The sequence below is a fragment of the Canis aureus genome, chromosome 2 (assembly GCF_053574225.1).
Source record: "Canis aureus isolate CA01 chromosome 2, VMU_Caureus_v.1.0, whole genome shotgun sequence".
Lineage (NCBI taxonomy): Eukaryota > Metazoa > Chordata > Mammalia > Carnivora > Canidae > Canis > Canis aureus.
In genome coordinates, this window is record NC_135612.1 from 44559765 (window position 1) to 44578164 (window position 18400).

The following is an 18400-nucleotide window of genomic DNA, read 5'->3' on the forward strand; positions in this document are numbered from 1 at the left end:
ACACACACTCATTATTTGGATTTCTATTTCTGTAAGTCGTCTCACTTTTCCCTTCATGAGTTACAGTACATATGTTTACATATAATAGATCTTAATAATTTGAAAATTGTAAAGTATTATTCCTAATTATCTGTTACTTTTATCTGTGATGGACTTCACTGAATAAAAGCTTTTGTGATATACTGAAATCCCCTAATTTACCCTTTATGATTTACACTTTTTTGAATCTTGTTTAAAAGATGGAATAATAGGGGCACATGGGTGGCTCAGCAAGTTAGGCCTCCCATCTCTTGATTTCTACTGAGGTCGCGATATCAGAGTCATGAGATCAAGTCCTGCATCCCAGCTTGGGTTGGTCATAGAATCTGCTTAAGATTCTTTCTGTCCTCCACCCCTCCCCAAATTAATCAATTTATTTATTATTAAAAAATAAAATCTGGAGTAATAAAATATTACCCTACATTTCTTTCTATTAGGCACAGTCTTAACTTTCACTTTTTAGACTTTAATTCATCTGGATTCATTTCTGTATATGATACAGAGTAGTTACCTATAATAACTGATTTCCCTCCTCTTTATAAAGTGCTCCTTTCCTTACTGATTCACTGGTCTGTGAAATCTGACCACTCTATAACACATCACATTCCCATGCACATGGATTTTTTTTTCCTACTTTAAACTGTTTCACTAATTTTGTATACTTACATTCTTTTCACACTTTCTTTGTGAATGGCTTTGTCCCATGCTGTACTATCTAGTATAGCTAATTCCACTCTGCACACCAGCCACCACCCCCTAACCTTGCTTTTCTTTTTCCAAATTTGTTTTTATATTTTCATAATTTTTTATTTTGTGTAAGTCATATATAAATGATCAAGGTTTTCTAAAAATTCCTTTCTGGGCTGTAATGAATTTATAGGCTAATTTTGGAACAATCAATACTTTTATAACACTGTTCTCTTTCTCAGGACATAATATCTCTATTTATATATATGTTTTTTCCAAAGTCCTCTGATACAGTTTTAAATTTCTCTCTGTGAAAGGTTTGTGCATGATTTATAAAATTAACCCCTAAATAATTTGTGAATTTTTTTTGCCATTTAAAATGGTATTTTATTAACTATTACTTATTTTAGTCTATGATTTCCAGGATAATGAACAAATGTTGGGTATTGAATATAGATCTCGAATCAAGCTATCTAGTTAAACACCAATTCATTTCAATACTGTTATCAGTTGATTCTTTTGGATTTTTCATGTAATGGACACTTCCAAAATAAAATTTTTGTTCTTGATACACCTTCATTTCTGTTCCTATTTCCCTATCTAGAATGTCTAGTACTAAGGTGAAAAATAATGAGAGTGGAATCCTAGAGAGCACTTCTAAAGTTTCTTTTTTTTATATATATATTTTATTTATTTATTCATGAGAAACATGGAGAAAGAGGCAGAGACATAAGCATACAGAGAAGCAGGCTCCTTGTGGGGAGCCTGATTTGGGACCTGATCCCAGAACCCTGGATCACAATCTGAGTTAAAGATGCTCAACCACTGAGCCACCCAGGTGTCCCTAAAATTTCTAAAATACAGTGTTTTCTATAGATTTTTGTGAAACAGATCTTGGTATAGACTTTTCTGCATTTTTTAAAATTAATCATATGCTTTTTCTTCTTTAGGCCATTAATAATGAATTAACATTTTGAGGCGACCTTATGTTCAACTACCCTCAAGTTTCTGGGGTAAATCTACTGTTGAGTTAGTACTCCATTGGGCCTGTAATTTCCTTTTCTAGTCCTGACCTCCAGCTCTAGTTCCACCAGCTTCACAAAAATGAACTAGACAGTTCACTTTTTTTCTTATTTAAGGACATGTGTAAGATAAGGTTATCTATTTCCTGAAAATGTCTAAACATAGTGTTAAGTGGTCTTTATTCTTCTTTACTTATCCATAAGATATGGAAACCCATGGTGTGCCTGGGTGCCTCGGCCAGCTAAGTTTCTGATTCTGGATTTCAGCTCAGGTCATGATCTCAGGGTTGTGAGATCCATCTCCCTCTCAGGCTCCTAGCTGGAGGTGGATCCTTCTTAAGATTGTCTCTCTCCTTTTCCCTCTATCCTTCCCCAACTAAAAAAAGGAAAAAAAAAAAACCCACACTGACATTTTTCTCTTAACAGTTTTTTATTTTTTTTATTTTTATTTTTTTTTTCCTCCAAAATATTTTTATTGCAATCTGAGGAACTGCCACCAAGTGGTCGGTAATGCCAAAACTATCATGACCTGAACTGCTCGTCACCTGTTCATGATTCGGCTCAACACATCAAGTATCATTGCGCAGAGTTATCAATCACTTCCTTCCAAGGTTTCCAGCATTTGAAAAGGAAAAATTCATCTGCTGTGCCAGTTGTCACACTCCTAGGAATTCATCCTAATAAAATATTCAGTGATACAGTCTGAGATACCTGATGAAGGGCTGCATGAGTGCATTATTTATAATAGTACAATATGAAAAACAACCAAAACATCCAACAATAAGGAAATGACAGCAATAATTTCAATACTGGATCATTAACTGGTTTGTTAAATACAATACTAGTGGAATATTACATATTACACAATGATAAAAAATCATGTTTTTTGATATTCCAGTTGTAAGTCAATGTTCTTGACAAAGTATAAAGTGACAGAAAACAAAATCTTGGGGCACCCAGGTGGCTCAGTGGTTGAGCGTCTGCCTTTGGCTCGGATCATGATCCCAGGGTCCCGGGATTGAGTCCCACATCAGGCTCCCTGCAGGGAGCCTGCTTCTCCCTCTGCCTATGTCTCTGCCTCTCTCTGTGTGTCTCCCATGAATAAATAAATAAAATCTTTTAAAAGAAAGAAAGAAAGAAAGAAAGAAAGAAAGAAAGAAAGAAAGAAAGAAAGAAAGAAAGAAAGAAATCCAAAACCATGTGCATGCATAATCATGTGATGATCTCAATGGAAAGCAATAAAATGTTACATCATTACTTCCAAAAATGGGGTTATATAGCTTTAACTAAATATTTACTCTTTTGGAAACTTCCCTGATTTTCTTTAACATGCATGCTTTACTTTTAAATCAGAGCAACAACTATATTAGTTTTATAAAGATTTCCAGGTCTCCTCTAGTATGTGTCTCTGTGCTTATCTTTTTTTAGATCTAAACAATATATTTTCCTCTCTTAACTGAGAAGAAAAAAATACTTTTTTCCTGTTTTCATTTTTCTCCCATCCCTCCACTCAAATCTCATCTTCCAGACTGGTAACTTCTGGAGTTTTAGTTCTATATAGTAAAGGACAAATTATTTCATTTGTTGTTTAGACATTGGTATAATTCATTACATCCCTTACTCTAGTTCCAAGGGTGGCGGTGGTCAATGCTTCTTCTGAATCTGTCTTTTCTTGCAGGCTACATCCCCAAGAATTCTTACAAAGATAGTCGATATGTGACAAACTCTACAAAACCTTTCATTTCTTAAAATAGGTTAATTTCATCCTCATGTGTAAATGTCACAAATGGTTATAAAAACTGAATTTCAAATTCAGAGTTTCAATCTTTTGATATTGTTCTCTTATGCTTTTGCCTCCAAGATGGCCATTGAGGTGTGTCCCATAGCAACCTGTTCTTTTTTTTTTTTTTTTTTTTTTTTTTAGCAACCTGTTCTTTATTCCTTTGTGGACATTTCACTTTTCTCTCTTTTGGTGATTTTACAATTTTCTCTGCCTTTGAAATCATTACATTTTACTCTAATATCTGTAAATCTAGACAAGTTTAATCTGACACCTCTGTATCTTGTTAAATTGTGTTCATTATTTCTGACTACTTCTATATTCATTCTCTCTAAACATTTCTTTTTCTGTACACTTACCTCTGTCTGGTGCTTTTGGGAGAGGTCCTTGACCAACTCATTCAGATCTTGAATTGATTTTTGATGGTGTCTATTTTGTTCTTCAAACAATGTTTATCTACAAAATTATTTTTATAGTCAATATTCTCAATTGATTCTTCTATGTTGTCACCTTTCAGGGATTCTACTTCTAAGAACACTGCCTTATTCTTTTAGGGTGCTATGAGGGAAAAGCAGGAGGAGATATAGCCCATATTGCAGTAACATAATTTTTCTGCCTTCATGAAGTCCTTACTTACTCCATTCTTCATCATGCATGGCTCTTGGGGTATAAAAATGAGCTTATAGAAAACAATTATGGGACATAGGAAGAGCAAAAATCCTGAGAAATGAAGATACTAGATATAGAAGCATTCTTTCTGCTGGGTAGAAATTGTGAATATCTCTTGTATACACAGAATTGCTAGAGGCTCAAACCAAGGCAAAATTATGTAAAATGAACACATGGTTGGTCCTGACCAACCAGGTGGTACTGTATGATTTTTTTATAGAAGATTGTTTTATATATTCTGTATGTAAAAAAATATTTTGTCAAAGAGTAAATTTTTCATCCACATGGACATATGTGTTTTTTTAACTGAATAATACTAGAATTTAAAATTTATTTTGTTTCAGACTTTAAAATAATCTTCCATCTTATCCCCATTCATTGCTAGTTGTATCAAATGTATTCCCTTGCCAATAATTCTAATAGCATGTCCTAATTAACTCATTTTATCTTTTGGTATAAATCAATTACAATTAAAATAGAGTTTGTTGAATCTCAGTGGAGTATTGTTTCATGTTAAAAACATTTTTACTCAAGAGATCAAGTGTGATTAACTTCAGTTAGAGGCTAAAAGTTCAAATTATTCTGAGTAGAGGGAAATAGTCACAGGGTCTTTTTTTATGGAATATTTTCTATTTCTAAATGCAGGATGATAAATCTCCATTAGTCTTATTAATTTTCTCCAAAGCAAATTTTAAGTGTTTTTCTCAGGTAACATGGTTAATATGAGGGTAAATCCAAGGGAGTTGCTTAGGGGCTGTCAAACAGGACCCCCACAACGTAATCTCCTGAGAGAGGTATGAATGATGTACTCCTGGAGCTGCTACTTTGCATTTTCAGTCTGATTTTTATCAGTGTTTTTGAGATTGATCCATGTTGTTGCATGGGTAAGTCATCTCTTCCTCTCTTATTGCTGGATAGTATTCCATCATATGTATTCACGTGTCACAATTATTTGCTCATTAATAAGCATCTAGGCTGTTTCTAGGTTTGATGACTGTTAATAAATTTGCTGTAAATATTCAAGTATAGGAAGCTGTATGTATGGATACGTTTTGTATACTCCAGAGCAAATCCCATGAGTGGGATTGATAATCATATATCTAACTTTCTGAGAAATTGACTTTTCTACCATCATTACCTATAGAAACAAGGCTAATGAAAAAGGAGTTCTGTTATAAAGCTGCATTGCAAATATAGTATAAGTGAAATACTTTATGAGAGTTTCATTATTCAGCTCCTTGTCAGCACTTGATGTTGTTAGGCTTTTTGTTGTTGTTTTGATCTTAGTCACTATAATACATGTGAAGTTGGTATCTCATCATGATTTCAGTTTGGTTTTCAGTAACTAATGGTGTTGAGCAACTTTTCAGATGCTTGTATGGCCATCCATTACCTCTTCTTTGGTGAAGAAAAGACACTAGTGAAGTGTCCATTCAAATCCAATTTTTATTAGATATTTTGTTCTTATTCTTCTTATTATTATTATTCTTATAATATTCTTATATTGTTCTTATTATTGAACTTTAAGCATTTCACTCATATGTGGAATATAAGAAATAGTGAAAGGGACTATAAGGGAAAAGAGGGAAACAAAGTGGGGAAAAATTAGAGGAAGACAAAAACCTAACTTTAGGAAACAAAGGGTTGCAGAAAGGGAGGTCGGTGGGGGTATAGGGTAACTGGGTGATGGGCACTGAGGAAAGCACTTGATGGGATGAGCACTAGGTGTTATACTATATGTTGGCAGATTGAATTTAAATAAAATATTTTAAAAATAGTTTTTTATAAAGTCTGGATAGAAGTTTTTATCAGATAGGTGGTTTACAAGTACAATTTTTCCACTGGGTGGCTTGTCTTTCCATTTTCATAACAGCATATTTCAAAGAACACAAGTTTTAAATTTAATAAAGTGCAATTTATCATTTTATCTTTTATGATTTGTGCTTTTGGTGTTACATTTAAGAATTCTGCCTAAATACAAAAAATATATTTCGTATTTGTGCCTCAGGTTTCATAGTTTTTGATTTTACATTTGAAGATATGATCCATTTAGAGCTAATATTTGTGGGGGGGGCAGATATGAAGTATGAGTTGAAGTTTATATATTTACATATGGATGTGCAGTGTTCTAGCACCTTTCTTGAAAAGATCAACCTTTTTCCATTAAATTATCTTGGTCCCTTGGCTGACAGGCACATGTACTTCTATTATTGGGCTCTCCATTCTGTTCTATCAATCCATTCACCTACCTGTGTATGTTGATTATTGCAGCTTTATAGTAAATCTTGAAATCAGGCAATGTCACTTCCCCAACTTTAATCTCCTCTTTCAAAAACATTTTGACACTCTAGGTTTGCCTTTGCTTTCCCATATACATTTTTAGAATCAGTTGGTCAATTTCTATAAAAAATACTTGTTGAGGTTTTGATGAAGATATCCTTCATCAGGTTGATGAAGCTCCCCTTCTAATAGTATTCTTGCTAAGAGTTTTTAAAATGAAAGAATGCTGAATTTTGTCAAATGCTCTTTTTATGCATCCTTTAAAATGATTATCTAGTTCTCTTTTAATCTACTGATACAGTGAATTACATCAGTCTATTTTTGAGTGCCCAATAGACCATGCATTCCTGGTATAGTCCAGTTTTGTTGTGATTAGTATGCTAATAATGACAAAATTTCGTCTACCTTTATAGTTTTTTTTTAAGGATTTCATTTATTTATTCATGAGAGACACCAAGAGAGAGGCAGAGGCAGAGGGAGAAGCAGGCTCCATGAAAGGAGCCCAATGTGGGACTTGATCCTAGGACTCCAGAATCATGCCTTGGGCCAAAGGGAGGCACTCAACCACTGAGCCACTCAGGCATCTCAGCTTTTCTAATTTAAGATAAAACTTATATTATTGATTTGAATTCTTGCTTTCTAATATGAGCATTAATTCTATAAACTTGCCAGTAAAAAATTATTTCATTGATGCCATATTTTTTCAAGAATAAAACAAATTTTATTTAAAACCTAAAATGTATAATGTCATAAAAATGTAAAATGAAAAAATAAATTTTAAAATACCAAACAAACAATATACGGGGATGAGAAGAAAAATTTCAGTGGGGCAGGGGGTGATAAGGAGCTGGTACTGAGGGTGAGTCTAGAGGTTGATCTCTCTGTGGGAGTGCTAGGTTCTGACCTGGTTGCAGGTCTCTTGTAGGAGCAGGAGCAGATATAGGACCTGGCTGTCCCTGCAGGGATGCTGGGTCCTGGAGTGGCTTCAGGTCATCTGCAGATGCAGGTACAGCCACAGGCTCTCCCTACAAAAGTGCCATGTTCTAAGCTGGCTCCTGGTCTCCTGGAGGAGCAGGAGTAGGTGATGGCTCTCCCTGCAATGGGGATGGGTCCTGAGCTGGCTCCAGGTCTTATATAGAAGCAGGAGCAGGTACAGATGATAGCTTTTCCTGCGTGGATGCTTTGTCCTTAGCTGTCTCTGGGACTCCTGCAGAAGTATGAGCAGGTGGTAGACATCTCTGCAGGGGTGATAGGACCTGAGGAGGCCTCAGATCTTTTGAAGGAAAAGGAGCAGGTGATAGGTCTCCCTGCATGGGGTATTGAGTCCTGAGCTGGCTCTAGGGCTTCTGCAACTGTAGATGCAAGGACAGGTAGTGTGGATCTCCCAGCAGGGGTGGGTCCTCAGCCAGCCAATCTAGGGGCCCTATAAGAGCAGGAGCAGAAGTAGGTGGCAGCTATTTCTGCAGGGGTGCTATGTCCTGATTTGGCTCCAAGATGGCATGGGATCTGGTGCCCAGGGAATCCACTATTCTATTTTGGAGCAGGATGAACCCTAGTGGACTCATTTGCCTTTTTTTCTCAGCACAGGCCTTTGGTTATGGCCCTAGGTTTCCCTACACATCCCTGATCCTGGGACCAATCACAGAAATCCTGGCTGTGAGGTCAGAGGGGCCGGGCCCACTTTTGCTCACTTCACTCCTGGAAGTGAAAGTTCCTGCGTCAGGTTTCCAGGACCTCTAGATCTGTGAGCATAAGGCCTGCCCCAACCCATCAGCCCATCCTCATGAACTAGGAGTATCCCCCACTGCACTCATGATGCCAGAAGGGCAGGAGGTTTGAGGCAGATGCCTTGTGGCCCTGTGCCTGATAATAGAGAGCAACGACACCTGTGATGATCATATTTCCCAGGTTTTTCATCTGGAACTTGCGGACAGTACCAAGGAAGGCAGGGCTGAGGAGTTCCTGTGAGACTTTGCTTCAGGAGAAATGGCAACTCAGTTTTGGAGCAGCGTGGCTCTGGGCATCCCTGTGAGTCCCACAGAAATCATGACTGGGTGTCCTGTCCATCTCCCCAATTCCTAGACCCAGGAATGGATCCCAGGGAACCCAGACATTGAATTGCGGTGGCTCCACATGTCACACCTTTATAATTTCGTAGACAATTTTTGAGCAATTTGAGGTTTTCAGAAAAATGAGAGGAAAGTACAGAGTTTCTATATACTCCCCTCAGCTTCTCCTATATTAAAAATCTTGGATTAGTGAGGTTCACTTGTTATCATTGATAAGCCAATATTAATACATTATGAACAAGATTTCATGGTGTACATTAGAGTTTACTGTTTGTGCTGTACATCCTCTGGGTTTGGACAAAAGTGTAATGACACGTATCCATCATTATAGCATTATACAGAATAGTTTCACCGCCCTAAAAATACCCTTTGCCCCACCTATTCATCCCTCCATCTCTCCCCCTGAGCCTTTGGCAACCACTGATCTTTTTTGCTGTCTCCATAGTTTTGTCTTTCACAGAATGTCCTACAGTTGGAATCATACAGTATGTGGCTTTTCAGATTGGCTCATTTACCTTAGCAATACACATTTAAACACATTTAAATATGTTTCCTCCATGTGTTTCAGGACTGGATAGTTCATTTCCTTTCATCACCAAATAATATTCCATTGTCTGGATGTACTACAAATTATGTATCCATTCACCTACTGAAGGACATCTTGATGGCTTCCAAGTCTTGGCAATTATAAATATCTGTGTGTAGATTCTTGGGTGGATGTAAGTTTTCAACTCATTTGGGCATGATCGCTGAATCCTATGGTAAGAGAATGTTTAATTTGCTAAGAAGCTGCTAAACTGTTTTCCAAAGTATCTGTAACACTTTGCATTCCCACTAGCAAAGAATGAGTGCTCCTGTTGTCCCACATCCTCACCAGCATTTGGTTTTGAGTGTTAACAATTCTAACAGAGTACATGGTATATCTTAATAGTTGTTGGTTTTTTTTTTAATTTTTTATTTTATTTTATTTTTATTTATTTATGATAGTCACAGAGAGAGAAAGAGAGAGAGGCAGAGACACAGGCAGAGGGAGGAGCAGGCTCCATGCACCGGGAGCCCGATGTGGGATTCGATCCCGGGTTTCCAGGATCGCGCCCTGGGCCAAAGGCAGGCGCCAAACCGCTGCGCCACCCAGGGATCCCTGTTGTTTTTTTTTTTTTAATTTTTAGTTCCCTAATGACATATGATGTTGAGCAACTTTTCCTAAGCTCCTTTTCCATCTGTATATTTTCCATAGTGTCAGTTTAGATATTTGTCCACTTTATAACTTGGTTGTTTTCTTGTTGAATTTGTGATGTTGGGGATCCCTGGGTGGCTCAGTGGTTTAGCGCCTGCCTTTAGCCGGGAGTGTGATCCTGGAGTCCCAGAATCGAGTCCTGCATCGGGCTCCCTGCATGGAGCCTGCTTCTCCCTCCCTCTCTCTCTCTCTCTCTTTATGTTTCTCATTGATAAATAAAATCTTTAAATTAAAAAAAAAGAATTTGTGATTTCATTTTCAGCCACAGTATTTTCATATATTTTTCCTTGTTACTTTCTCTTTCACCCATGTGTGGTTTAGAAGCATGTTGTTTACTTTCCTATCATTGGAAGATTTTCCTGATATCACTCTATTAATGATTTCTAGTTTAATTATATTGTGGTCAGAGAAAATAGTTTGAATGATTTCAATGACTTTAAATTTGTTGAAGTTTGTTTTATGGCCCAGAATATGTTATTTTTCTCCTCTTCTATCAATTTTTGCTTTACGTATTTTATTATTTTTTTTGAGAGAGAGTAAGAGGAGGTGGAGAGGGGTGGGGGGAGGGGCAGAGGATGAGAGAATCTTAAGCAGGCTCACTGTCCAGTGCAGAGCCTGATGGAGGCTCCATATCGGGACTCTGAAGAGTCAGGCACTTAACCCAACTGAGCATCCCAAGCATCCCTTTGCTTTATGTATCTTAAAGGCCTGTTTTTAAGATTGTTATGCCTTCTTAATTAATTGATCCATTATTATGCAAATTATTCCTTTATCCCTGATAATATTCCCTTATATAAAATTCATCTTGTTGGATATTAAGAGTCACTTAAGCTTTCTTTTAATTAGTGTTTGTATACTCTATTTTCCCAGCCCTTTATTTGTTGCTATGTCTCTAAATTTAAAGTGGGTTTTCTGTACATAGCCTAGAGTTGTGTCTTGCTTCTTCATACAGTGTCACAGCCTCTGCCTTTTAATTGGAATGTCTAAACCATTTATATTTCATGTAATTAATGAAATGGATGGTTTTAAATTTACCTAATGTTTTTAATTGTTTTCTGCTTCTTTGCTATTCATTCTTCTTTTCCCTTTTCTCTGCCTTATTTTGAATAATAATTTTTCCCTGATTTTTCTTCCACTACTGTCTTTTTTTAGTGGGTTGTTCTAGGATTTATAACATGCATAACATGCAATGCATATAACATGCATTCATAACAGTTTACCATTCAATAACATATAAGAATCACTTAATAATATACTTCCAGTTCCTGTTTACCATTCCTTCCCATGTCATGTCATTGTACTCTTAGTGTCAAGTCTAAGATCTCTGCCTAATCTCAGATCTCAAAGATTGTTCTCTTTTTTTCTTGAAATTTTATAGTTTTCTATCTTATATTTAAATATGTGATCTCTTTTGAGTTAATTTTTGTGTGAAGTGTAAAATTTAGGGTTTTTTTTTTTATTTTGTGTATGTGTGTTTTCTTTTTTGTTGTGACTGTCTACTTACTCCACCATCATTTGCTTAAAAAGCTCTCTTGCCTCCATTAAATTGTTTTTACGCCATTGTCAAAAAAAAAAAAAAACAGTTGTGCATATTCGGTAAGTCTGTTTTCTGTTCCATTAATCTACGTGTGTATCTAACGGTAGTACCACACTCTTGATTCCTGCAACTAAAGAATACGTCAAAAAAAAATTAGGTAATTAGGTAGACACCTTCTTCGCATTTTAATCTTCTTTGGCAAAATTTTCCTAGTTATTCTGGAATCTTCTATTTACCTACAAATTTTAGAAGAATCTTGTGTAGGTCTACAAAAAGTCCCTTGTGATTGAATAAGAATTGCATTAAGTTGGCATATCAGATTGAGAATTGACATATTTACTATGTTGAGTCTTATGCATGAACAGGGGTATACTTCTTCATTGATCTAGAAATCCTTTACTTTGTTTCAACAGTTTGCAATTTTCAGCATACAAATCATAGAAATATTTTGTTAAATTTACATTGAAATTTTTTATTGACTATAAATGGTATCATATTTTAAATTTCAGTGTTCACATATTTATTGCTATCATAATTATGCAGAAATACAATTTATTTTGTATGTAGTTATTTAGACATAAAATTAATTCTAGTATACAGTGACCATGCTAAAGTCACGGCAATTTTCTGGGTTGGTTTGTGTTTTTGTTTTTTGATAGACTATTGTTTTCTATGTACATAATTCATATCATCTACAAATAGAGGCAGTATATATTTTTTCCTTTCTAATCTACATGCCCTTTTATTTCCTTTTATTGCTTTATTGCCTTGGCTAGGACTTCTGGCACTATGTTGAATGAGAGTGGTAAAAGAGGACATCCAGGCCTATTTCCCAGACTCATGGCGTAAGCAGTCTTTTACCTTTACACAAGTATAATGTTAGCTGTAGGGTTTTTTGTAGATGCTTTTTATCAAATTGAAGGAATTCTCTTTTTATTCTATTTTTCTAAGAGTTTTTCATCATGAATGGTGTTGGATTTTGTCAGATGCTTTTTCTGCATCAGTTTACATGATCATGTGTTTCTTTTCTTTAGCCTATTAATATGATGGAATACATATTTTAAATATTAAGTCAGTCTTATATCCCCGGAATAAATCCCACTTGATCATGGTGTTTTGTTCTTTTTATAAGTTCTTGAGTCAGTAACCTAGATTATTAATTTGAGACTTTATAACCATATGCATTTAGTAGTATAAATTTTCCTCTCAGTACCACTTTCCTTCAGTTTCACAAATTTTGATAGATTGTATTTTGATCCAGATAAATTTTTTTAATTTCCCTTGCAACTTCTTTTTTGATTAAAAGTTATTGTTTTTGTTTTTTTAGGTAGGTGTTATTGACAAGTGTTTTAAGAATATTGTTTATTTTCTATTTCTTGGCTAGTTTGATTCCACCATGCTAACTATATGATTTCATTTCTCATAAAATAAGTATGGTTTCTTTAATGGAATAAGATATGATCTGTCTTGGTATATATATTCCATGCGTATGTGAAAAGAAAATGTAATCTTGTGTTGTTGGGTGGAACAGGAATGAGATTCTGATGGTTGATGGTATTACTGAGTTTTTCTATATTCTCATGATTACCTGTATAGTTGTGGTATTAATTGTTGAGAGAGACATTGAAGTCTCCAACTACAATTGTGGATTTCCCTATTTCTCCATTCAATTCTCTGTTTTTCACACATCTTCATCTTTTGCTGGGTACATACATTTAGGGTTGCTGTGTCCTGTTGGTGGATTGACCCTTTTATCAACACATATACATATATATGTTTCTATCCTTTTGATTTAGCCTGTCAATATCATAATACTTGAAGGTAGCTTCTTGCAGAAGCATATAGTTGAGTCATTTTTTTAATCCATTCTGACAATGTCCTTTAATTTATATACTTTACATATAATGTAATCATTGATGTCAGGCCTTAAGTATATCCTGTTGTTTTGTTTCTCTATTTTATTTTCTCTGCCTTCCTGTATCACTTCATACAGCTATTTTAGTAATTTCTGTGGGCATTTTGTTATATGTACATAGCATTACTGTCTACTGGCATTCTCATTTCTCCAGTTTGAGCAAAGTACAGAAATTTTATCTCCCTTTATGTCTCTTTATCCTTCTTGCTTAAAGGGTAGTTGTCTTAACTCCTCTATACACATTTAGAGCCACATCAAAGAGTGTTACCATTCTTACTTTAGCTGTAAACATAATTTAGAAAACTAACAAAGAAAATGAAAGTCTATTGCATTTACCCATATTTTTGTTTACCATGTTATTTTTTTCCTACCTGATGTTGCTAGTCTTCATCAATTCATTTGTGTATATAGAAACTACTTTAGCCTCAAGCCTCTGTTTTAGAGTAAGTCTGCTGGAGACAAGTTTTACTGCTTTTTCTTCATTTGAGAATGTCCTGATTTCCCTTTCATTGGTGAAGAATATTTTTGCTGGGTGGAGGATTTTAGGTCAACAATTCTTTTCATTTAGCAATTGAAAAATTTGTATAATTTCCTTATGGCATCCATGGTTTATGATGAGAGATAGATATAGGTAGAAATAGTATTTATTGGGATCCCTGGGTGGCGCAGCGGTTTGGCGCCTGCCTTTGGCCCAGGGCACGATCCTCGAGACCCGGGATCGAATCCCACATCGGGCTCCCGGTGCATGGAGCCTGCTTCTCTCTCTGCCTGTGTCTCTGCCTCTCTCTCTCTCTCTGTGACTATCATAAATAAATAAAAATTTAAAAAAAAAGAAAATTCTTTAAAAAAAAAAGAAATAGTATTTATTGCAAATAATCTTTATTATTTTTTAAAAGATTTTAATCATTCATTCACAATAGACATGGAGAAAGAGGCAGAGACCTAGGCAGAAGAGCAGGCTTCCTGCGTGGAGCCCAATGTGGGACTCGATCCCAAGACCCTGGGATCACAACCCCAGCCAAAAGCAGGTGCTCAACCACTGAGCCACCCAGGCACCCCAATCTTTATTATTTAAATTTATCTTTAACTTCATTCATGTGAGTGTATATACATATGTCTGTATATAAATAAATGCATATTTATAAATATCTGTATATTATATATGTATGTAAATTCAGAGAAATTTATGCTTTTTTTAAAAGATTTTATTTTTTGAAACAGAGAATGAGTGAGGGAGAGATCACATGAACAGGGGCAGAAAGAAAGAGAGAAGCAGACTCTTCAGAGCAGACAGCCCAATGCAGGGCTCAATCCCAAGCCCCTAGGATCATGACCTGAGCCAAAGGTAGACACTTAACCAACAGAGCCACCCAAGCCCCACAAGAAATTTATACTTTTAAATGTAGTCAAACTATGGCTTCTTCAACTTTTATGCTTGAAGATTTATTCCTGACTTATGATCAGATAATCATGCATATTTTTCTGTTTCCTTTTACATTTTATAATGATTTAGAAGGTTTTTACTTTAATAGTTTTTAGTCATATAAGTAATATATTTGTGTTTAGATTATAAACACATCTAATTCAAAGAATAATCTCATGCCTATATTTTGGTATATTCCAAAGAACAATTTATATTGTTATACATAATAGAAATAGTAAAATGTGTGCATGCATGTGCTTGCTAGTGCACTATAATATCCATAAGCTTTATCTCTAATCTTACTACATACTGAAAGGCTGCTTAGACCTATGCCAACTCTTTGAATAATTCATTTATCAGTGTATTTCACATCTTTTCTTTCATAAAACAAATATTGCCCGAGTGACTACTTTGTTCCATGTCCAGGGGATATAACAATAAACCAAATAGACACTGACCTTGCTCTTGTGTGGTTATCATGTTGATAAAGACCCAGCTCCTCTTTTGTGTTTGTGGCTTATAAGTTTCAGATGTGCAAAATGCTGACATAGCCTGCAGTTTCTACTACCATGTCACTCGAAGCTATTAAGAACACATCTCACTAGAAGTGGGATGGTGGTATAAGAAGAGCACCTATTTCAGTTTTTTCTCCCTGCTTCTCCCAAAAGACCAGGAATATAAGACCTTCCTAAGGTAGGGAATATTTGCATTGGATATCAAAGAGTACATAGAATTGTAATAGGTGGACACTGAAATAAAGGTCTTCCCAGACACAGGAAATAACATGAAAGGCACAAGTGTCCACAGAACCAAGAACAACATAATGAGAGCAGTGTGGGGCATAGGAGGTGGACCAGAAAAGATGGGTGCCTGGAAAGGCAACATGCCTGGAAGGAACCAAGTAAGCAGAAGAGCCTTGGCCAGAGTCATGAACAATCTTCCAGTATAACAGTAACAAACCTAAGAATGATGAGATTTTACATAATCTTCCAGACCTGGAAAAAGTGCTCAAAAGCATTTTGCGAATCTAAAATAGCCTTGACTGAAGTAATAGATAAGCTAGAAGCAGAAAAGCAAAGACCAATTTCCCAAATAATGATGATAAAATAATTTTTAAATATGACAATCTTAAAATAACCTCTAGCAATTAAGTCTGTGTGCAAACCTTAGGGGTACATTAAGAGATCAAAGAATAGGAGCGCCTAGGTGGCTCAGTCAGTTAAGCATCTGACCCTTGATCTCTGCTGAGGTCATTATCTCCAGGTCCTGAGATTGAGCCCCGCATCACCAATTCAGGCTCTGCACTGAGCATGGAGTCTGCTTAAGGTTCTTTCTCCCCCCTCCCTCTGCCTCTCCCCTACCCCACTACCACAGACTCTCTCTCTCCCTCTAAAAAAAAAAAAAGAGATGAAAGGAAAAGAACGATATAAAAGCCTAAATAAATGCCCCAAAAATCAACTTAAAAATTCAGAGCCCTTCATGATTTAAATAAAACCTGGTAGAAAAGGAACAAGTATATAATGCATGATGGCATCATGTCTATACTAGACTAACATAAGTAGAGTGATGCCACACATCATGAACAGAGAATACACCTTCAGATTACAGAATGACAAAAATTTATCTTAAAATGTTTTGTTTCAATTCTGTTATTAAAAACTATTAAAGTCAAACTTCAATTATGTAAGAACTGTCTTTTTTTTTTTTCAAATTTATTTCATTTCTGGTTAACATACAGTGTCATATTACTTTCAGGATTAGAATTGTGATCCAGGGCAGCCCCGGCGGCGCAGCGGTTTAGTGCCGCCTGCAGCCCAGAGCGAGATCCTGGAGACCCGAGATCGAGTCCCATGTTGGGCTCCCTGCACAGAGCCTGCTTCTCTCTCTGCCTGTGTCTCTGCCTCTCTCTCTCGCTCTGTATCTCTCATGAGTGAATAAAATAAAATCTTAAAAAAAAAAAAAGTATAAAAAAGAATTGCGATCCATCACTAACATGCAACATAGCAACTGCCCCCGCCTTGATGCTCCTCTTCCATATAGTCCACTCTACCACCATCCCACCTGCCTCCTTCCATCAACCCTCTGAACAGTCATTTTTTAGGACTGCGGGCAACCAGATCATACAAGTCACTACACTGTACATCTGCAACACTGGAAGGGCTCTTTACTTGAGCTCATTAGAGGTACCTGGGGCAGTAGCTTGATTTCTCTAAATTTTTTTACACCCTACAATCTTTGTCTGAAATGATGATTTATTGTGAATGTGATTGTATGCGCTTTTGAAATTTTTATTTCCTGAGAAATTTTGATGTTCTTTAAATTCATCCTCACAAGATATGACAATTTTGGAGGAGTAGGGATAAGTGGAATTAAATAGTCAAAGATAGGTACAGTTCCTAAAGGATGTGTTTAATCATTACGGATACTAGCCCCAAAGAATTCTATGAAGTTTATGACATGATCTTATCCCTATTCTTATTTCTTTCGTATTTTTAATAAAATATAAACAACAGTTGACTCCCCAATGTTCTAATCTACTTATCTAATCTTCATATTTATGTCCACCATTTATTTTTTTAATAATTGGCAAACTTTTAATAAGTCTTTTGCACACAAAAGTAATAAGTTTCACAACTATTGTTGCATCATTTATACTATTCTATACTTGACTAATAGCACTTCAACATATTAAATATAAAATACATAAAATATAAAATGTTTAAAATATCTGCATGCAGAACACATCTTTACAAAAAGTGAATATTAATATATCACAGTATACTAAAAAAATACACCTTGTTTGTATTAGTTACAATGTATTACACTATTACATAAATTTAATAGATGTGATAATAATCTACGTGATCATTTGATCAGCAATTACACACTGAGGTCAAAAAGGACCATTTCAAAGTCTTCAGCCTTCCCCCCAAACTCAAAGCAAAATCAAATCATCAATTTAGGGTAGAAGATTAGAACCACAGCTGAATTTTGTGGAGTCCTAATGTATATATGCATGCAACTGTGTATGTGTGGCAACAGATAAATGATAGTGACATTGAAAAGACAGACTGTATAATCTATAAAAGTTAATCCTGTTTTAATGTCATTCTCTTTGGAGTGTTTAATTAGATCTATTAGGTCTAAACAAAAGCCAACATCATATTAAAAAATAACACCTTAAAACTCCCAAGAAGTCAAGACTTTATTCAAAGATGTCCATTCACCACTGTTGTTTAACTAGTCATGCTATTTAACCAGACAGGAGAGTAATGTCTGGCCAGGCCCACAGTAGACAAGCGTTGGCTTGGGTAAGTCTGTGCTCCAGACACTGTTTGGAAACCAACAGTGTTTGTTCCGTACAGCAATCAGAACAGCCTCACCACATTAAGCTTATGGAAACCAATCCCAAAAAATAAAATGTAATTCATAAGGTTCCTTCTACCATTTTTCCATGTTTATTGTTTGGTGTGTTTTTTTTTTTTCAATTATTTTTGTTATGCAAGGATGCAGTTTGCAGGTTCTCGTGCACTCTGAATTTGAACCGCCCCCATTTTACAAAGTAATAATAACATTTGTACCAAGCACTCTTCTGGTTTAATCTTCATGGAAAAATCATATACAGCATGAATTAGTAGGCCCATTTTGTACATAAGGCGACTGAAACTATAATTGCCTGACATCTCGTGGTGGTAAGATTCAAGACCATCACATTCTCAGCCCGGCATCTACTCTACTCTGA

The 18400-nt window shown here is 35.7% G+C and overlaps 1 long non-coding RNA gene across 11 annotated transcripts in view; it reads left to right on the forward strand.

The window, feature by feature from the left end:
• LOC144297014 (uncharacterized) overlaps nucleotides 1-17339 on the forward strand; it is a 44629-nt gene extending 27290 nt beyond the window's left edge. For 7 of the 11 annotated variants that reach the window (XR_013364051.1, XR_013364056.1, XR_013364031.1 and 4 more), the window contains 3 exons: nucleotides 8386-8505; nucleotides 12097-12165; nucleotides 14457-16407. This is a non-coding gene — a long non-coding RNA (uncharacterized LOC144297014). The other 4 variants (XR_013364024.1, XR_013364040.1, XR_013364025.1 and 1 more) reach the window with 3 other exon arrangements.
• The last annotated feature ends 1061 nt before the right edge of the window (nucleotides 17340-18400 follow it).